We start from the raw sequence: 22,534 nt of genomic DNA, 5'->3' as shown, positions 1-22,534 counted from the left end.
ATTTTCGAGGCTACCTATATAAAAGAGGTTGCATTTTGTCGTTCGATTTACTTCAATTAATAATCAAAATCTCGTCATACATCATCGTAACATATTAAAAATACGGGAACATGCATCTAATAATTTGAACGTCGAAGCATCACGCTTGAAGAAAGAGAGACGATGGACATGATTGTTACGAATTTCTTCGACTGTATACTCAAAGCTAACCTGGAGCTAAACAACAACAGCGACAACAAACGTTTTTGCAATCATAATTTTTCTGGAACAATAGTTTGTTCTACATTTTGGTAAATGGAAGCACTTGAGTTCTACATAACAGTAAGCAACGAACTGTTTGAATAATATTTTATAATGTAGCCTACTGCAGACTTCTACATTTCTTTTGCTACACTAAACTCTATTGCTGTAAAAACAAGAACAGAAACGAAAGAAAGAAACCTGCAATATCTCAAGGTTGTCATGATTCAATATTTAATCTATTTCAGTTGTATAAAACCGCTTACAATAAAAACTACATCAGTGAATGCCCTCACGCAACTGTGAACACAGTTACCAACACAGCATTATCAATTCAATCAGAAATTTCCATCACTTGTCCACAGAAGCCTCCAGAAATATCTATCTAGGTCAGAGAACTCATAAAACCATTCCGGTAGAGTTAAAAATGAAATTAATAGTTTTAGTTTAATGGAATGCCTCTTCGGTTCTCATCACATGACTAATAATCAGATTACACAAAAGTTTCATTGACTGACTTTGACTTTGATGTTTCCGCTTCTTATCTTATTTAAACTGGACGACCACTTTTCGTTCAAATTCTGATTTTCCTCACGTTTTGGTGTTATTGTTGTTCATACTGCTGCAGTTGTTAATTTCGTTGTTCTGATATTATTATTCTGCTTCTATTTTTCCCACTCCGCCTTCACACTACTATTACACATTCTAACATGATATCGGTATTGATTTCAAAATACTTTATTATTGGAAATCAATGTCTTGACAACCTGAACGTTCTGAGGACTCAGGCAGCCATGTATTCCACATTCGGTGTTTCACTTCTTGTTGTGGATCGTGTGCAAGTGTTTGCTGTGCAAGTCTTTGCTGTGCAAGTCTTTGCTGTGCAAGTCTTTGCTGTGCAAGTCTTTGCTGTGCAAGTCTTTGCTGTGCAAATATCCGTGAATGTGACGGGAGTGTGTCTATATATTCCGTACGTGTTTGCGCCTGTAGTTCCATAAGCTGTTTGTACTATGTGCCTCTGTGTGATGGAATGTTTATGGCTGAGGAAACAGAAATGATTAACACCAAAATCACATTGTATTATTTTTTTTTAAATACCTTATCTTTTAATCTGCATATACTTTCATCCAGTAAAGAATCGGTTTTATTTTATATGGTTTACTTACATTTTGCACTAATTTAATCTGTACATAAGAGACCGGATAGAAGTTATTTAGTACAATGAACAAATCAACGACAAAAATAAGTCATTATCATTTCAGTATTTAAAGCGGCGTGTTGGTAGAATCGTTAGCACGCCGGGGGAAATGTTTGTGGCACTTTGTCCGCCTTTACGTTCTAAGTTCAAATTCCGTTGAGGCCGACTTTAGCTTCCATCCTATCGGGGTCGATAAAATAGGTACTAGGTTGATGGAATCGACTAGCCTCCTCCCGTAAATTTCAGGCTTTGTGCCTATAATAGGGAGGTTGTTTCAGCAGCTAAGGCGGTGAAATGACAGATTTGGCAGGGCGTCGAACAAAATGCCTAGTGGTATTTCTTACCACTTGTTACGTTCTGAATTCAAATTCTGCTAATGTAAATTTTGCCTTTCATTCCTCTGGAATGGAGTCTATGTAAATCGACGAAACCCTTACCCCTTAAAGTTGCTGGCCTGTTGCTAAAATTATCATTTTAGTAGTTTTGCGAGAGTTTTTAATGCATCACCAAATGCACCTCCGTGTTCTTGAAGTGTGTGCATTATCATATTTGTTTTTTAGGGTTGTAGATTTGTGTAAATACACCACATCAGTACTTTGTTATGTTCTGTATGTTTATGCCCATATTATTGGCTTATTGTTTAAGGTGTATAATTTAGTGCTTTTTCAGCCGTGTAGAGTTTGTACAATACGATATGAGACGTATTCTGTTTTGTTGATGAACTGTGATTGGTGTTAAGTATTTCCATATCGTACGGTGAATATATAGAATAAGAGCTTCATATTCTGTGTGGCATTACTTGGCTGCGTACGTAGAATGTAAACTGTGTTAAGTTGTTGGTGCTATAGAGTAGTGTATTGCTTATGTTCATATTGTGATTGCTTTGTCTGAAGGAAAATGAAATGCTCTAGGCCATCGCAGTTCTCCGTTACCGGTGCGAATCAGTGATTCACAACCATCATTTCCTATGGTTTGATTCCTATTTTACTCGGTTGGGCCCTCATAGCCATTCGATGTTCAAAAAGTCCTATTATATTTTTATAATTATTATTAAGTATTGTATTTTAAAAAATTAACAAATTTGTGTATTGTAGAAGTATAAACAATTTATTGTGCATAAATTTTAACAACAAAATCGTAAATGGAACCTCAAGGGCCATATGACCACTATTTTGGATGTTGGGCTATACCGTAATGTGTTATATTCTAATATTAAATCCAATTGTTAATATTAATCGAAGTCTTAAGGCGACGAGCTGCAAGAATCTTTAGCATGCCGCACGAAATGCTTAGCGGCATTTCGTCAAATTCATCCTTCGAGGCCGATAAAATAAGTACCAGTTGAAGATGATACTATTGGCCTAGTGCCAAAATTTGAAGTCTTATATTAATCGAATTCTTCTGTAATATTTTAAAATAACATCCTTCATTTCAGTGCATTGTATATTTTTAAGAGTTATCCTTTCCTAAATATTTACGTCGGTGGCTTTCATCTAATTGTCTAATTTCATCAAATTCGCTTGTATGTCTAATTCTATAGTTGCTTTTCTAGTTAGTTTGGTCTTTCCTCCAGTTGTTTAAGCACATCTTTCTAATCTGCATCTGTTGTGTCTTCCTCTTTATTGATATTGTACGAATTTATTATTAGGATCATTATTATTTTTTTTTTCTCCTTTTTCATGCTCGATGTCTCTGTTAGCATTTTACTAAGTAAGTTTAGGACCTGCTATTTTTCTCAATTCTATGTATCATAAATTTCCTTCCGTTTGGATAGGACTTGACTGTGGTTTTATTTCAGTGAGGATCAATGTGGAGTTCCCTCTACACTATCAAGGCTATTGAATACATTAGATTATTCAGCCTATCAATATTCCGACGGTTTGTTGCTGTGAACATAATATCTTGCAATGTCCTATTATATTTAATTATTCTTTCAGAGAAGCTGCTTATTCGGTTTCTACTTGGGAAGGCATTTACCTTCATCATTGATTTTATAATGTTCTCTTCCATTTTCTTTATTATTTCAGTTAGAGCCTCCCAAATGTTAACTCTGGTTACTTTGTTGTGATGTGTGTATCTATTCTATTTGTGTGGAGTGGAGGATATACTTTTGTTGTGGCTATGTATTTTGTTGAGTGTTTCTATGGTGACTTTTATGGTCATCATCTCTTTTTTTTTTAGCTTTAGTTCATTTTATTTTCTGTATTTATATTTTTGCTTTGATGAACTGATTTGTTTGTTGTCTTGCGTGAGGGGATTTGTAGTATGTTCACTTTGTCTTGAGGTCTCTCTTATTGTAAGTATGGTCAACTCAGTTATATTGTTTTCTTTCTTTTGTGAGGCTTACGTGTTTTGTGTATGGAGGGCACTATTGTAAGGTTTTCTTTTGTTTATTGCATGTCAGTTTTTGTGTATGGTTGGATATCTTTTATTATCAATGGGTATTCTGTCTATAAGTTTGTCTATTTCTATTTTAGGAATCTTGTTATTGTTTATTACAAATCTAGTTTGCTTGTGTATTTACTGTAATATTTCCTTTTTTTCTTTTTCGTTTTTTTTTCTCTATAGCATACATGACTTTTTTTTTTATAATACTTGTATCTTTGAATACAATGCTGTGTTATAGTATGCATGTAATACTTCAATGTAGTTTTCTGTTGTCCAAAATTGTTATAATAATAATAATAATAATAATAATAATAATAATAATGATGATGATAATAATAATAATAATAATAATAATAATAATAATAATAATAATAATAATAATAATAATGATGATGATGATGATGATAATAATAATAATAATAATAATCCTTTCTACTATAGGCACAAGGTTTGAAATTTTTGGGGAAAGGTAAGTCAATTACATCTACCCCAGCACTCAACTGGTACTTATTTCATCGACCCGGAAAGAATAAATGGCTAAGTCGACCTCAGAACATAGCGGCGTCTGCCGCTACGTTCTGAGTTCAAATTCCGCCGAGGTCGACTTTGCCTTTCATCCTTTCGGGGTCAATTAAATAAGTACGAGGTACGCACTAGGATCGATGTAATCGACTTAATCCCTTCCCCCAAATATGAGGCTTGTGCTTCCAGTAGAAAGAATCATTATTATCATTATTATTTACAATTACTATTAATATTATTATTATTAAGGTGGGGAGCTGGCAGAAACGTTTGCAGGCCGGGCGAAAAGCTTCGCCGCATTTCGCCCGACTTTACGTTCTGAGTTCAATTTCCGCCGAGGTCGACTTTGCCTTTCATCTTTTCGGGGTAGATGAAATAAATACCAGTTGAGTACTGAGTTTGATGTAATTGACTTAGGCCTTCCCCAAGAATTTCAGGCCTTGTGCCTATAGTTGAAAGGATTATTATTATTGTTCAGTAGTTTTATTTTTATAACGTGCTTTCACTTCACTACCGAGCGCAGCTCTGTGTGCCTTGGGTATGTGCTGTGGTTTGCTGTGATGCTCTTATGGTTACTGTATTGAAAGTGTTTTGCGTAGGATGTGTGCAGTGCCCAGTAGTGCAATTTTCTGTATGTTATATATATTTGTAAGTCCTGGTGTTTTTGTTATGTATTTGTCTGATTATTATTATTATTATTCAGTAGTTTTATTTTTATAACGTGCTTTCACTTCACTACCGAGCGCAGCTCTGTGCGCCTTGGGTATGTGCTGTGGTTTGCTGTGGTGCTCTTATGTTTACTGTATTGAAAGTGTTTTGCGTAGAATGTGTGCAGTACCCAGTAGTGCAATTTTCTGTATGTTATATATATTTGTAAGTCCTGGTGTTTTTGTTATGTATTTGTCTGAATATTTTTTTATTATACCTAAGGCACCTACTATGATAGGAATTGTTTCTGTTTTTAGATTCCACATTCGAGTTATCTCTATTTCCAGGTCTTTGTATTTTGAAAGTTTTTCCATTTCTTTTAGAGAAACGTTGTCATCTGCTGGTATTGATACATCAATTAGAAAGCATTTTTATCCTTCATGATCTTTGACAACTATATCTGGTCTATTTGCCTTAATTTCTCTATCTGTGTGTATTGGCATATCCCAGAGTATGGTTGCTTTCTCGTTTTCTGTGACCTTTTCTGGCGTGTGTTTATACCATCTTTTTTCTGTTGCTATTCCATAATGTTGGCATAGCTTCCAGTGTATATAGGTCCCAGCTCTGTCGTGTCTGTGAATATATTCCTTCTTAGCCAGGACTGGGCAGCCAGAGATAATATGATTTATTGTTTCTTGTCGATCTCCACATATTCTACAGTTACTTGTTATATTTCTTTTCATTATGTGTTTTTGGTAATTTCTGGTGGGGAGGCTTTGGTCTTGTGCAGCAATTAAAAATCCTTCAGTCTCTGCTTTGAGTCCTGAGCTTCTCAGCCATTGCTGGGATTTTTCTCTGTCTATTTCTTTCGCATTTAGTTTAGCCCAGTATTTACCATGTAGGGGCTTTTCTTGCCATCGTTTTATCATGGTCCGTTGCTGTTCTAGTTTTAGTTTGGATTTCATTTGTTTTATAGCTTTTGTTGTTTCTTCTTCTTCTTCTTCGTATTTGTTAGGTAGATTGATTTCTTGTTTGTATTTGTCAGCTTCCTTAAATACTGAAAACAGTTTTTTGTTTTGCTCGTGTTTTGTGGCTATTTGTATTAGTTTCCCTTGCTTCTGGAGTAGGTATTTTTGCAGTCCTATGGTGGTTATTTTATAATAGTTTTCTAGCTGTATAAGACCCCTGCCACCTTCTGTGCGTTGTATATATAGCCTTTCTATGTCAGATTTTGGGTGGTGCATCCTATATCCTGTCATTATTTTTCTTGTTTTCCTGTCTATTTTACATAGTTCGTTTAGTGTCCAGTTAAGGATGTTGTAGCTGTAGCTTTATTATTATTATTATTATTATTATTATTATTATTATTATTATTATTATTATTATTATTATTATTATTATTATTATTATTATTATTTTATGTTTGACTTTTGTTTTGCATTCGTACAAGTTGCATCCAAGTCTCACCCAGAGACCTCAAGAGACAACAAGTTAGAAGTTCATGTAGGTGTTATGCCTAGGGTACCATATATTTGGATTTGTACAGTTTTGTTCTAGTGAATGTTTAAGAAACCATAAGAAAATTATGTTTGTTTTAAAATTTGAGATCACATAGACAGTATTTTACGTAGGATATGGGCAATTCCCATGAGCACTATCTTTTGAACTTCAGCCATTTTGGGGTTTCCTGGTATCTGAGGAAGGTAGTAATCAGCCCGTTTCGCTGTCATTATTATTATTATTATTATTTTATGTTTGACTTTTGTTTTGCATTTGTACAAGTTGGATCCAAGTCTCACCCAGAGACCTCAAGAGACAACAAGTTAGAAGTTCATGTAGGTGTTATGCCTAGAGTACCATATATTTGGATTTGTACAGTTTTGTTCAAGTGAATGTTTAAGAAACCATAAGAAAATTATGTGTTTGCTTTAAAATTTGAGATCACATAGACAGTATTTTACGTAGGATATGGGCAGTTTCCATGAGCACTATCTTTTGAACTTCAGCCATTTTGGGGTTTCCTGGAATCTGATCTAGGTAGTAATCAGCCCGTTTCGCTGTCATTCCCAGGGCACCTATGACAATAGGTATTGTTTTCGTCTTCAGATTCCACATTTTGCTAATTTCTATTTCAAGATCTTTATATTTGCTCAGTTTTTGGTAGGTCTTGACAGATACGTTTATATCGATTGGGACAGTCATATCAATGAGGAGGCATGATTTTTGTCTGAAGTCTTTCAGTATGATGTCTGGCCTATTTGCGTCTATCTTTCTGTCAGTTTGAATGGTGAAGTTCCAGAGGAGTGCAATGTGATCATTTCCAAGTACTGGGGGTGGTTTGTGTTCCCACCAGTTTTTATCATGGGGCAAGTCCAGGTTTTTGCATATTATTATTATTATTATTATTTCTTCCGTCTTCACGATCTGAGTTCAATTTCTGCTGAAGTCGATTTAGCCTTTCAATCTTCGAAATCAATAAAGTAATTGCCAGTTGAGCACTAGGGTCGATGTACTGGAGTTACTCCCTACGCGATAATGTTGGGTTTGTGCTAAAATTTGAAACCATTCTGACCGATACTGACTGGATATCCATAATGTACCAATGTGAACTTGAAGCAATCACGATTGGTCTTCCAGATCGTACCTAGAGTATTCGTTAACTTAACTGGCAGAGGTATCTTAGGATATCTGCATCTCAAACTGGTTGGCTACACAGATCACAAATGTGTGATCTTCACAGTTGCCATATATAGGACTCATATAGAAGGACCCGGCTACTGGAAGCTGAACGCGTCTTTTTCGAGGCGTAAAAACTACAGGGACACTTACCCAAGGTGCCATGTAGTGGTACTGAACCCGGAACCATGTGGTTGGTAAGCAAGCTACTTATCACACAGTCACTCCTGCGCCAATACAATTTTATTTCATTCGTTGACAATATTTTTTAATGTATAATTATGAGATAGATTTTTATTTTGGGTATTTGATAATGGCTATAATTTTCAGAAAAAAAAGAATCTATTTCAGCCATGCCTCAATATATCATTCCATTTTTGATAAGACAGGACAGGAAGAAATAGTTTAATTATTTCTTCACAACAACCACAATGCTTACTGAAATTTTTATATTGCGTTTCCCTGTATGTACTTGATGCATTCTGGTGGAAATATTTAATTTATGATTTATTATGCAAAGTATGCAATGAAAACACCCTTTAAACCCTGCACATTGTGGCCTATGCTAGCTTTTCCACTTCCGTTTCATCGGGTTAGCCACGCGGGGGCATTTCTGCTTTCATATCAGCATGACTCTATTGAGGTAAAATTTTGATAACTTTATAGTTTATGCTGTTTCTTCTTCTTTCCAGTTGTCTGTTACTTCACATGCTGTTTCATATTTGTTAGCTACATTAGATAAGGAAAAAAAAAACGTTTGGCTTTCAAAGTTTTAACTGTTTTCTTTTAATCTTTGCAAATATATTTTTATAGATAGTTTATAATCAAAATGTTTTCGAAGATCTTAACCTTCTTGCTAATATTATCTGTTTATGACTTCATTTAAATGATGTATCCTAAATATAGCTGATATTGTTCTTGTTTTCCGGTCTAGTCTACCTAATTAATTGGCTTCCAGTTGAGTATTGATAAGTATACATGTACATATACGTATATACACATACATACGCACTTACGCATGCAAAAACACGCATGAAATTATATATACGTATATATTTCATACCACTCTTCCTATAGTTCATGTAGTGAAGTTTAATGTTTTAATCTAATGCGTTTATATGGTCTTTCTTGGTAGTGTTATCGCTTGTGTGTATTGTTTTCATTTTAATTCCATAATTACATATAATTCTGTGATTAAGAGGAATTTCCATATATTTATTTCTTTAATTATCATGATGTATATCTATTTTTGATCAATTTCTCCACACTTCAAAACTGTCTTAACGTAATTTTCCATTACTGAATTCCTGTACCCCTATTACCAGCATTTCTTCCTTGCTTCTGCAAAATACATGATGTTATCGGTGTACAAAAGCTAGTTGATTGTTCTCCCTTAACATGTGTATCCTTTAACATATCTTTGCTTTAGCACTTCTATCTCTTAACATTTGTATACCTTAACATTTTGTTCAGTCCAGCGTAACACGGTGGTAAGAGACATTACGCCAGATAAAAAAATGTGGACGGAGGAAGTTACTTTGTATTGCCATTCTTCCAAATGATGTTAGATTCATCTTTATAGATAATTTATATATGGAACTAGAGAATTTTTGCCATTCATTGATGGTATGTTTGAGCTTCCAGCTTATGAATTGGTGCTCTTTCACTCATAGTTAATTTATCCAGAAGCCAGGAGCAACGTTAACACTATTAAAAGCCTTTTCATAGTTAATCTGTGCATGTGCAGACTTTTTGTTCTTCTACGATGTGTGATGAAGCCTTTGTTGACTTATTATTAATCAGTGTAACCACATGCCTTTACAGTGTCCACTCTGTTCTTCTTAGAGAGAGTTATGTTTTTTAGAGAAATCATGTCTCCTGTGTTACAGTATTGTCAATATGTGTTTGCACACCGTAAGTGGTCTTGTTTTGGGTTTGTAGGGTTTACTATTTTATTTTTATTTTTGGTTATTAAACGTATTCCTCAGGGAGTCATTCAGGTATTGTTTCCGGTGAGTCTTTTCAGTACGACATTAAATGTTCTTTTCGTTTTTGTCAACACTTGTATGTCTGTTATATACCACTGTCTTCTTTGCACATGATAGCGAAAAATATATACCTATGAGTAAATTCTTTTATCCTGTTTTTGCTTTCGTTTATGTTCTTTGCTTTCTTTTCTTTTCTGTTTTGTTGTTGTTGTTGTTATTTTGCTGGCGCTGCTATTTTTTTATTTACTTAGTTATTGATAAGATTGTTTTGCACTGGAGTGGAACTGTTCGTTTTGTTCAAGTAATTCGTGTAGCTTTTCATAACAACGGATTCTTCGCAATTTAGCAAGATTCTCTTTTTGAGCATTCTTTGATTTCTGATACGTTTTTGTTATGTAATATTTTGGTAGTATTTGTTTTATCTATTGATTTCATTTGTTATTTTTGTTATAAAGATCGAGCGATCTTTTTTATGTCATTTTCTATCTTTCTCTGTGTGTTTGTCGGATACCTTGTTTGTTTAGGTTTTGATATTCTTATATGAATAGAATTGACGGAATACTTGGCTTTCCTTCCAAAGTAGTATGATTGCTGCATATATTTTGGTTTACTCTGTTGATATTTTCATTGTCAACGATTGTCACCTTTGTATATTGTATTGTTTTCTATTCCTGTATAATTCTTTAATAATTTCCCTTGTATACTCATATATTCTTTCTTCATTCATAATTTCCATCTTTAAAATGTCCTATACATGACTCATCATATTCGCAGCCTTGTGTGTATCTGTAACATTGTTACCAGTTTGTTTATCATCTACAAAGTACTACTTCAAATCATCGGTTTATATACAAAAGAAGGCTTTATATACAACCACGATATTTGAACCCGAGTCCATTTTGATTTAATTTTGTTTTATTTTGGGTTTTTTCATACTGGGAGACTTGGCCGTCATTTATTTGACAGGATTCTGTACCTTATTACTATTTATGCTACTTTATACTCATATCTACACTTTTGTGACCATATACAGGAAACATGGTAAAATGTCATCTGTTAGTAAATCAGATTCTTCTTTCTGTTATATTCTTCGGTAATGACTGTTATTTACAGTCATTTGTAATTTTGAAGCATCCATTGTCTTCTGGAAGTGAGACTTCCTTTTTAAGTAATCACAATTTTGAACCATTACTACAATTAAATGTTTGAACACTGGCTGTAGAAGAGCTCAGTAAAATCTATTACCATGTGGAGCGAAAAACTGATTTCTTTTTTATCTGTACACTCAAGTAGGTTATGATGGGTTTGTGGCTCTTTAGTTGTCTTTACACTAGATAATCCAAGATTACACTAGATAATCCAATCAGTTGTTGTTTATAGCACTTTCTCAGTCATTAAATATTTTTCAAGTACTTTCTGCGTGTTTCAAAAATATTTCAACCTGAAATTTGGGACATTCTTGCTGTATTTCAGTTGGTCGATTTTCTTTTGTTCTTTTGTTATTTCTTTCCATTTGGTAATGTCTGGTTACTTTTCGAATTGAAATGGCCGCTTACACTTGTTTTGAACTTTCTTCACCTGGCAGAACCCTTCACTGCTGATAATCCAAACCAAAATGTTCCTATTTCTCTTACTCAAGATACTAAGGGAGCCTCTACGAGATCGCACAACCTGCTAAATATGGAAGTCAAGTATTCAGCATATCAAGGTCTACCATCTTAAAAGAAGAAGCACATGTTAAATACTGTGACCTTGAATGTACATAGCCTAACGAATGTGATGATCACGACTGGAATATCCTCGATTATAAATCTCATCAATCAGTGCTAATCTCGGATTAAGAAACAATAAATGTTCTTGCTGTTGGCACCACGTTTATTTTCTATATTTAAATCGTTTGGTTTTAGACTTTACTAATAATTGTTAGAACACTTAACATTTTCATAAGAACAGACTCGTTAGCGAAAACTCCTGGCGACTTTTATGCTATATACCATTTGTATCTCCTTTGTAAAGTGTCATTTCGTTCGTTTTCTTATTAACTAGCATTATAAAATAAGATAACGGAATGAAGGTACCATTCTTGGCATTATTTAACTTCATATCAACAATAATGGAACGGATTTATATTCAAAGAAATTTCAGTCCAGAGATTTCTTGTCTTCTTTTTAATTACAGTCTATCTATCACTGCGTTACACAGTGTTTTGTTTCTTTTTTAAGGTTACATGGTGTGATTTGTACAAGATTTGGTTGCTATCTTAGCAGGTTAATTGTTCAGGTTGAGGAATTGTCATTGGATAGCTAAGAGTTTGCTTCCTTGAAGTTAGTCGTTGATATGTGCAGAGAAACACATTTTGCGAAGGAGTTCCAGAAACAGTACAATTCTTACATTAAGACATAAGTGTGGTAGTATAAAACAAGAGTTTTCGTGATGAACTAAGTTAATTTCATTCCCTAATAACCATTTGACTATGTTTTTATCACATTCAATTTCTTACTTTTTCTCTCTTTTTTATCTGAAACATCTCTTTCTCTTTGTTTCTTTGCTTTTCCTTCTTAGTATGTTGTCCATGCATAAATATATATATAGAGAGAGAAATTATATTATTTTATAGATATTGTTATTAATTAACAATACTCGTAGACAGGCTAGACTCGAAGTGCTCAAGTTGAGTAGAGTTCCAATTTATAATTTGAGTGGAGGCAATACGAGCGGAAAACTAGAGGGACATGACCTATTATAGAGAAGAATATACAATATATATGCACACTTCAACATTAATAAGGCGGCATAAAGCTCAACATAACAGAAGTATTAATAAGATACAAGCGTATAGACATATATGCCGTTTTATTAATGTCGAAGTAAGTGTGCATATATATTGTATATTTTGCCGGATAATAGGTCATGAACCTCTAGTTTTCCACTCTAATTGCCTCTACTCAAATTATATATATATATATATATATATATATATATATATGAATGCAAATAATAATCCATCTAATACCAATAATGATGCTACCAATAATTATACAAATAGAAGTGAAAATAACAATAACGAAAGAAATTATGAAGATAGTAGCAATATACTTATTCCTATAAACCATAATTTCAACCAACAATTAGAATATATCAGTAACGACGTTACAGTTTTGACTGAAGTTGATGATAGACCCAACTCCAACAGAAGTAATAGTGATCAAAGACATAATTCATATAATATCAATAGGCCAAATGTGGAAGGAATAAGTCCAACTAATAGCACATCAAGATATGAATTAAATAATGATGGTAATAGCCAATATATACCTAATAGTAGAATTGAAGAATTGATAAATGATATTAGTGTAAATAATTGTAGTAATAATAATAATAGAGATATTAGAAATAATATAGGTGGAGTTGACAACCCCACCATGTGCAACTGTAGAAAAAAGTCCCATTGTCCTTTATTTGGATTTTGTTGTACCCGCAACGTAGTGTACAGATGCATCATTAGTACTAGAACAGAGAATTATATTTATATAGGGTGTAGTATTAACCTGAAACAGAGAATATATAACCATAAATCTTCATTTAGACTTAGACATAAGGCAAATAGTACAACTTTGGCAAGTAAAATTTGGGAGTTAAAAGACAATAGTATTAATTTTAGCCTTAAATGGGAAATTATAAGAAAAGCACAACCTTATAGAAATAATAAATATGGATGTGAATTGTGTTCTATGGAAATATATGAAATTTTTAAACTTAGGAACAATCCTAATCTAATCAATAATAGATTAGACCTTAGGGTATCATGTGTGCATTGCTCTACTCGCACTTTTAAATTTTTAAAAAAATAGGACTTTTATTTAAACAACTAAAGTTATCAAAATTTATAGTACCTTACTTCTATTATAGTCATCTAGAACTATCAACTAGCACATATTTATTTTGGTAATTGAAACTTTACAACATATATTCCTGATCTCTATCCTTAACATCTAATCTACTTAAATCAGTCATCAGATTCCTGTATTGATTATCCTTGTTATTTCCTAACATCCTTTCTTTTCTCAGTCCCTTAAACATCAGTATACACATTATTATAAACTAATATAAATCCGATAATAATTTTTATCTTTTATTCACATTATATAAATAAGGCTTACCTATGTGTCTCCTAAATAGTATCATTATCGTCAGCTAATAAGTTTTTTTAAAAGATAATTCAAAATAGTGTTCATGATCACTATATGCTTAATATACTTAATATCCTTAAATTTTACACCCTATCCAGAGCCCCTGAATTCAATATTGACATTATTTCATGATTTTTGTGAAAGATAACTACATCTAATTTTATTTTATTAACATACCTCTTATTGTGTAAACATTAGTTAGAATTCTGTTGTTGTCTGTACCACTATACTGTTACTCTATTCAGACTAAAAGTAAAAAACCTATTTGACCCATATACCTAGGGCTATAATTCCTCAACATTAATTCCTCAACATTTTGATAGTAATAAAATGACCTGATACTACTATGACCAGTGAAACCTCTAGATTCTAATACTTTTATAGCCTTGCCCATGCATACTGCTTACACCTTCCCTCTCTTTAGAAGTAATTGTCCCTTTGCTATCACCACTAGATAAGAAACAATAGAATTCTGAGACAGTTAAAACTTTTGTCTAGAATCAATTACTAGCCTGATAGACCCTGCTATGTCAAGATGGACTTATATATTCTTCCTCTGCTCTCTCCCACTTGGTTTTAATATGTTGCCACATTTGTAATATGTCTTTTTTTCTACATTTTTTCGTGCAGCTGAAGATTGCTCTTCATATTGCATTTAAGGTAATGCTCACATTACTTAAATAAATTGAAGTAGCATGAAACGTGCGTACTGCAATCACTTTTGAAATCCGTGTTGCTTATTATTTGATATATATATATATATATATATATATATATATATATATATATATAGAGAGAGAGAGAGAGAGAGAGAGAGAGAGAGATTTGAATGGTTTCTGTTTTTTGGGGGGGATGTGCATTGCTAATAATAATGACGGTGATGATAGCAATAATAATGGGACCCTGAGGAGATGGAGTATCCTATATTTTATAATATTTTATGATATGTATTAATCATTCTGGATGTTCTATCGAAATGTACATAGGTCTATTTATTTGTTATTATTATTGTTATTATTGTTATTGTTGTTGCAATAAAGTATTTTCAACGGATCAATTTTGAGCTCTATTTAAAGTTGATATATATTCAAAGACTCAACTGTGTGTTTTCTGCTAAGATTGTTAACAGATACTATATTTTTTACCAAATTTTTGGTTAAAAAATATATATTTAATATATATATATATATATATATATATATATATATATATATATATATATATATATATATATATATATATATATATATATATATATATATATATATATATATATATATATATATATATATATATATATATATATACTTTTTTTTATTAAAGCTGCAAAAGCATCACAAAACATGCTACTCAGAATTTCACGTTGCCATTCGCCGAGCAGTTGTGATGACAACAACCCAACGAATGGGAACGTGAAACTCTGAGTAGTAGTTTTTGCGGTGTTTTTGTAGCTTTAAGAAAAATAGCATGGTACTCTACAATCGGTATTCGAGTACTACGTTTTCCAACCTGTTTTGCATTTACGTGCTTACTAGTGTATATATATATATATATATATATATATATATATATATATATAGAGAGAGAGAGAGAGAGAGAGAGAGAGAGAGAGAGAGCAATAAGAAAATGGAGGGGAATATGAGGTACTGATCAACTTGCAGACACAGTATTCCGTCGATTAATCTGTTTATTTTATAACCAAAATGACAATAAAGACAATATACAGACACTTATGACATACCATGTCATATCAACAATTAAGATTTCAAATTTAATGGACTACATTTGAAATCTTAATTGTTGATATGACATGATATGTCATAAGTGTCTGCATATTGTCTTTATTGTCATTTTGGTTATAAGATAAACAGATTAATCAACAGAATACAGTGTCTGCAAGTTGATGAGTACCTCATATTCTCCTCCATTTTCTTATTGCTATATAAAGTTAGGGTAAAAAAAAACCTTTTACCCGCACCCACTTATTACACTTGGTATAACACTAGTGTAACAATAATTGGGTACCCTCCCAGCAGTATATTGATATATATTATTCCTTAGTGGGTTGGATCATCAACCCCTAACTTTCTTGGATCATATATGTATATATATATATATATACGTACGTAAGTAAATTTGCGTGATTTTTATATGTATGTATGTATTTATGTATGTATGTATGTATGCATGTATGTTTGCAGGTATGCATGTATCCATGTATGTATGTATTTATGTATGAATGTATTTATAATCATACCCTTCTGTATTTTTCTGCCTTCCCGTCGTTCGCGCCATACATTATTTTTCAGCCTCCTCCTATTACTTCACAAATTTACTCCGTCGTTTTCTTCATCTTATCTGCCTCTCAGTTTCTGTATACATCAATTCAGCTTTCCTTTTCATATACACATTCACATGACAACCTTCAGTCATATCATTTCTTTCTGTCACTTTCTAAAGTCCAAACATATCCAACGACGTATAATATGCTCTAATCAACTGAATATCTCAAACACATTGTTTACGTCTAGCAAATAACAGATTTCCACTGAACCGGAAATGATGTTGAAAAACAAAATAACGCACATACACATATGGACAACTCGTCACACTTACACACTTGCAAAAATGCGTACGCGTAAGCAGACGACAAACGATAACATTTCCTTCATAATTTATTTTCAGAAATCACTTGATACAAATATTCCTTCTATTTCATTGTCTGCTTCTGCATACGCACACCCATTCTTCTTCTTCTTCTTCTTCTTCTTCTTCTTCTTCTTCTTCTTCTTCTTCTTCTTCTTCTTCTTCTTCTTCTTCTCCTTCTTCTTCTTCTTCTCATCATCATCATCATCGTCATCATCGTTATCATTATCATTGTTCTTGTGGTTGTTGTTTTTGCTGTTGTTTATCGCCGAAGCGGAGCCCGTTTTGGAAACCCCGTACCCTTTCGTCTTGTTTTCCATTTTAGAAGCCTCTTTTTCTTCAATTCATGGTTCTTCTGCGTTTCTTCGTTCACCAGAACTTGTAAGGCACAATTCAAATACTTTTATTAATCGCTCTATGATGCAGAACATTTTAATAAAGAAAAATGTTTGAAATTTACAAGATGGTGTCGTCGTCTCATTCAGTAAGCAACATTGAAAGGTGGGAAGAGGTTTTGTAAGATAAAGTATGTGTTAATCCCCATGTACCCAGACTTTGTGGACACCCTGTATGTATATATATATATATATATATATATATATATATATATATATATATATATATATATATATATATATATATATATATATATATATATATATACTTATATTACAGGTGCAAGCCTGGCTGCGTGGTTAGAAGTTGGTTCGCAACCACATGGTTCCGGCTTCAGTCTTACCGCGTGACTCCTAAACCGAGTATCTTCTACTATAACCGTGTGGCAACCAAGGCCATGTGAAGGGATTTGGTGGACGGAAACTGAAATAAGCTCGTCGTAAGTGCGTGTGTCTGCACGTGTATGTGTGTGCGCACGCGTGTGTGCGCACGCGTGTGTGCATGTGTGTGTGTGTGTGTGTGTGTGTGTGTGTGTGTGTGTGTGTGTGTGTGTGTGTCTGTGTTTATCTCCTATCACCGCTTGACAATCATTGTTACTTCGCTTATGTCCCCGAAACCTTGTAGTTCACTGGAATACATCTGAAATACGTACAAAGGAAAAATAATTAATAGGCTCGATTTATTTGTCTAGAACCTTGAAAAAATGATAAAAAAGATAAATACATATGTATAAATGCATGCAAACATATACGGTGTGTGCATGCTAGTGGGTGTTTCAATGCACCTATTTTTATACTGATTCCACTTGAATGTCGGTGCCTATGTTTATGTCCCGAAACTTAAGGGTAACTGGTAAAGTCCCTCTTCGGTCATAAATGACCATAGGGTTGCACCGAGAATGTTCCCTTCCGAGGCACAAGTCCGGACAAGTTTGTTTATGGAAGACCAGCAGTCGCTCATGCATACCAGCCTCCCCTCTCCACGCCACCGATGTTATCCAAGGGATAAGCAAAGGCCGATACAGCTTGGCACCAGTGATATCGCAACTCATTTCTACAGTTGAATGAACTGGAGCAACATGAAATAAAGTGTCTTGCTCAAGACCACAACACAGCTCGGTCCGAGAATCGAACTCACTACCTTATGATTGTGAGCCCGTCGCTCTAACCACTAATGTTTGCTTAGTGAAATAGGACTTAAAATCCTGTTTCTGTATTTCTAGACAGATCTGTTTTGAACCCTCTTTCACTCATTCCTGGCAGTCTTTTGCATGGTTAATTACATTTATTTGATTACTAGTTTATCAATTGTAACCATTTGTATTCTCTACTAACCAATCACAACATACTCTGCCTTCGCATGGTTTCCTAGTCTCCTTTCGTACTTGGTATTAAGTTGATGTTTTCTTAGTGTATCTTGGTGTTTTGGGCGGATAGTTTTCTCACTTGAGTAAACCATATGAATAATATATTCTGTTTATGTTGGTATCTCCAGCTTCTTTTTCTTGTTCTCCTGAGTATATCATACCCCTCCTTCGGGATTTATCTTTGGGATCTATATCAAACTAAACGTTTTCTTACTAATCCTTCTTACTTTATCCAATTAGCTCCTGATAACTTTTAATATAATAATTGCCAGCATATATATTTTATATTCTGATGCTTGATTATGAAATGATTTTATTTGTTTTCTGTTAGTTTTGTCTTTGCTTTCATTTACATACTTTCTTTTTTTTTTTTTTTGTATACCTTTTACAAATCTAATATTACTTCCACCCTTCTCAATTTCTTCAATGCTTCTTCGGCTAAGTTACAGTTTAATCCTTTTTTACATTTTTTCTTAGCTGTTAAAGATTTAACTATATACATTTGTCTTTTTGCTGCTTCAGCTTAATTCTAACTAAACAGTCTCTGCATTTATTTTTTTAAATTTGTGGATTTTCTTTCCTTGTATTATTTATTCTGATTTCTCTGTCAACCAATCCCACTTCTTCCCCGATGCCGAACATTATATATTGTGCTTCTTATTTAAAACAACAATTTTTTTTTCTGATTACTCTCTTCCATGCAGTACTTATTCATTCAAATTTTTTCACTGTTCATGAAACACAGCGCTGTAATTTTTACTTGCTAAGCATATATCTTATATACTTCTGGTGTTAATTTTTCTTTTAAGGAATAACGTTTCGTCATGTGCTTCTCTGGATTTGTAGAAATACTAAATTGTAGTGCAATGCTTGAAATTAATTACCTTCTTTTATCTATGTTCATTGTTCAAATTTCACTCGAGCTGACTTTGTGTTACATCCTTACCACTTCAAAACTTAAGTTCTATCTATTTACTTGGACAGACTCGATTGAATTCCTACTCTGCAAATTTACGGCATTCGCTAAAATATAGGAAGAATTATGAACATTTGTGGTGGTGATATTGTTTTTCTTCATAATAACGTAATCTTTGCTTTTGTTGTAGCAACAAAAGGTGAGTGTTGTGCAGTGAAATTAGAATTCTGACGAGTCAAATTTATAGTTTTGATTACCGACAGGGCCTATACCACATCAATTACGCAAATTCGAAAACTCATAAGAATAACAACTTCCTTTATATCTTTCTTTCGCGCTAGAAAGCCCTGGGACCTTACCAAAATTAATAAAAGAAGCAATTAATAAAAGAGCTCCTACTGACATACACAACTTTTCTCTAATCTTTTTTGCCTTTGTCTCGTAATCACCTTTTTTATTTCCTTGTCTGTTCACCATATTGTTTTTGTGTCTCTATCTTTCCTTCACCTCTTTTATCAGTCTATTATTCCGTCTAAATTTGATTTTATATTAGGTCTCCCTCTTCAATACCGCTACAAATACACCACTAGTATATTTCTTGCAGTGCTTTTTTGTTTTTAAGAAAAAAGAGTGAAATTTGTGAAATTATGTAAAATAAACAATGACAGAATGTTGCTGCAAAAAATACACAGAGTAACGTTGAACATAATTCTCTCGCTAAACATATTCTGGCTTACCGGATGAATTATTTAAAGACTAAATTTTCAAAAGTTATTGCCATTGCGCTTTTTAAACATTCGAATAAATTAATTGGATTTCACTTCACAAAAAGCCCATGTTTTGAATTGCAGATATCTGAAGAATGAGATACCCACCAATATTTACACTGAATATCTGAAGTATTTACCTTATTTCCCAATCTATTTGTTTATCAATAGTTTGTTAATTGTCACATGTATAGGGGGTAGCTGGAATAAACATTCTTTTACTTTAATTGCTCAGTTTCTGTCATTTCATCACATTCATGAGACTTTTATAAAGAAAATAAAAGAATATTTACATTTGGAACAAAATTTTCGCATTCAGGATAACTCTTACAATATGTATACGACTGGAGAATATTCCACTCAGAATGTAGTATAGATAAAAGCACAGATAATTATGCTAAAAACATTAACGCTCAATTTTCTTATGCTTCATGTTAATTTAAGTGCTCTGCAACAAACAAAGCGACACCGCAATATGTATTAAGCATTATCTGTGGGTCATTGAGGTTGATTTGCTGCAGCTGAATAATTATCCTTTATTTTTTACTTGTTCCAGTCATTAGAGTTCAGCCAAGCTGGGGCACCGCCTTGGAGAATTTTTAGGTGAATGAATCGATCCCAGTACTTATATATTTTAAAGTTTGATACCTATTCTATCGGATCCTTTTGACGAACCACTTGGTTACGGGGACGCAAACACGCCAACACCAGTTGTCAAGCGGTGTTACAGACACAAAGACACACACACACACACACACACACACACACACATACACACACACATGCACACATATAAATAATACACACATGCATATATATATATATATATATATATATATATATGAGAGGCGTCGTTCAGTCTCCGTCTACCAAATTCACTTATAAGGCTTTGATTAGCCCGAAGCTATAACAAAAGACACTTGCCCAAGTGGGACAGAAACCGGAACCATGTAGTTGGGAAGCATGCTTCCTACCACACAACCGACGCCTGCTAGACTATGGTAACTAAATAACATCAACTGGAATTTGGTGCGTAAAGTAAGTAAAACTTTTTTAAATAATAAAATCTAATTTGAATGAGTCAAAATCCAAATTCCTACATAAAATGTTTCAGAAGTACAACGGAAGTTTGTTTTTAAAATCTTCAAAGAATTTATTAGTTAAGCTAAACTTTAGTTGAATAATTAGGTTCAATAATCAATTTTACATTCTCTTATTTATCGCCTGACTTATTTCTCTTCAGTTCCGCTTCAACAACTTGAGTAGAAAAGAAGCGAATGAATAAAATTGAGAGAAACCGAAGAGATGCAGAAGGTTTAATGTGTACGGCATAGTCTTCTGGTTAAGACCGAAGACCAACAGTTTTTGGAGGGAGAGGGTTATCGATTATATTGACTCCACTCCTCAACTCTTTTACTCTTTTACTTCTTTCAGTCATGCTGGAGCACCGTCTTTAGTCGAGTAAATCGAGCCCAGGACTTATTCTTTGTACGCCTATACTTATTCTATCGGTCTCTTTTGCCGAACCGATAAGTTACGGGGACGTAAACACACCAGCATCGGTTGTCAAGCCATGTTGGGGGGACAAACACAGACATACAAGCATATAAACACATACACAAACACACACACACACATATATATATATATATTTATATACTAGCAGAAATGCCCAGCGTTGCCCGGGTTAAAGAGAATAATGAAATCTAAAAACGCCGTCTAGACTACGCATCATCTTTATATATAGAGATGTATATACACACACGCACCCAAACACACGTATATATATGTATATCAATATAAATATATGGAAGTCAATGAAGTTTCGTAAAAGAAGGTGATCATGTACATACTTTCTTGCTGTTGTGATTATAACACCTCATTGTAAACAATGTTCCTTGTTTTCCCTTGTGGAGCATATACAAATAGGTTTTTTGTTGCTGCCCACTCTTGAGCAGCCAACATACAGTTGTCCATGTGAGAAGCAGGGCTCTTCCAAGAGAAGACCAGCTACAGACAGTGTTTGACCCTGAGATTTGTTTATGGACATGGCAAAAGTCACACGAAGGGGGAATTGTAGTCTTCTGAATGTAAAAGGAATGTCTGCTCCTGATGGAGTAAGAGGAATTCTTGGAATAAAGACATCATCCCCTTTTGCACATCCAGAAAGAATGGTAGCCTCGATAACGTGTGACATCATTTTCTTTATCACGAGTCGTGTTCCATTGCAAAGTCTTGGTGGTTCCAGATTGCGGAGCAGCATAACAAGCGTTCCAACTTTAAGTGATAGTATGTGGGGAGGTAGTCCTGGAGGCTCCAACGAATTGAGAAATTCAGGAGGATAGTTCACCACTTCATTTGTATCTGGAACTGTATCAACAGACTTGTAAGTTTGAAGATTGCCGGGAAGAGAATGCATCAGGTGTTGATTGATTTTTGTAACAGCTACATTTTTTTGAGCTAATATTGCTCTTTCACATAGCCAATTGTGATTTTGGTAGTTTTGTTTAAAGTTGGGAAAGACTTTGTGTTTGAGGTCATCTACAGAATTAACAACAGAACAAAATGGCCGGAGGTCTGCAACGAAATAATT

Source organism: Octopus bimaculoides, chromosome 1 (genome assembly GCF_046866305.1).
Source record: "Octopus bimaculoides isolate indiv1 chromosome 1, ASM4686630v1, whole genome shotgun sequence".
Taxonomy (NCBI): domain Eukaryota; kingdom Metazoa; phylum Mollusca; class Cephalopoda; order Octopoda; family Octopodidae; genus Octopus; species Octopus bimaculoides.
This window is presented reverse-complemented; position numbering follows the sequence as displayed.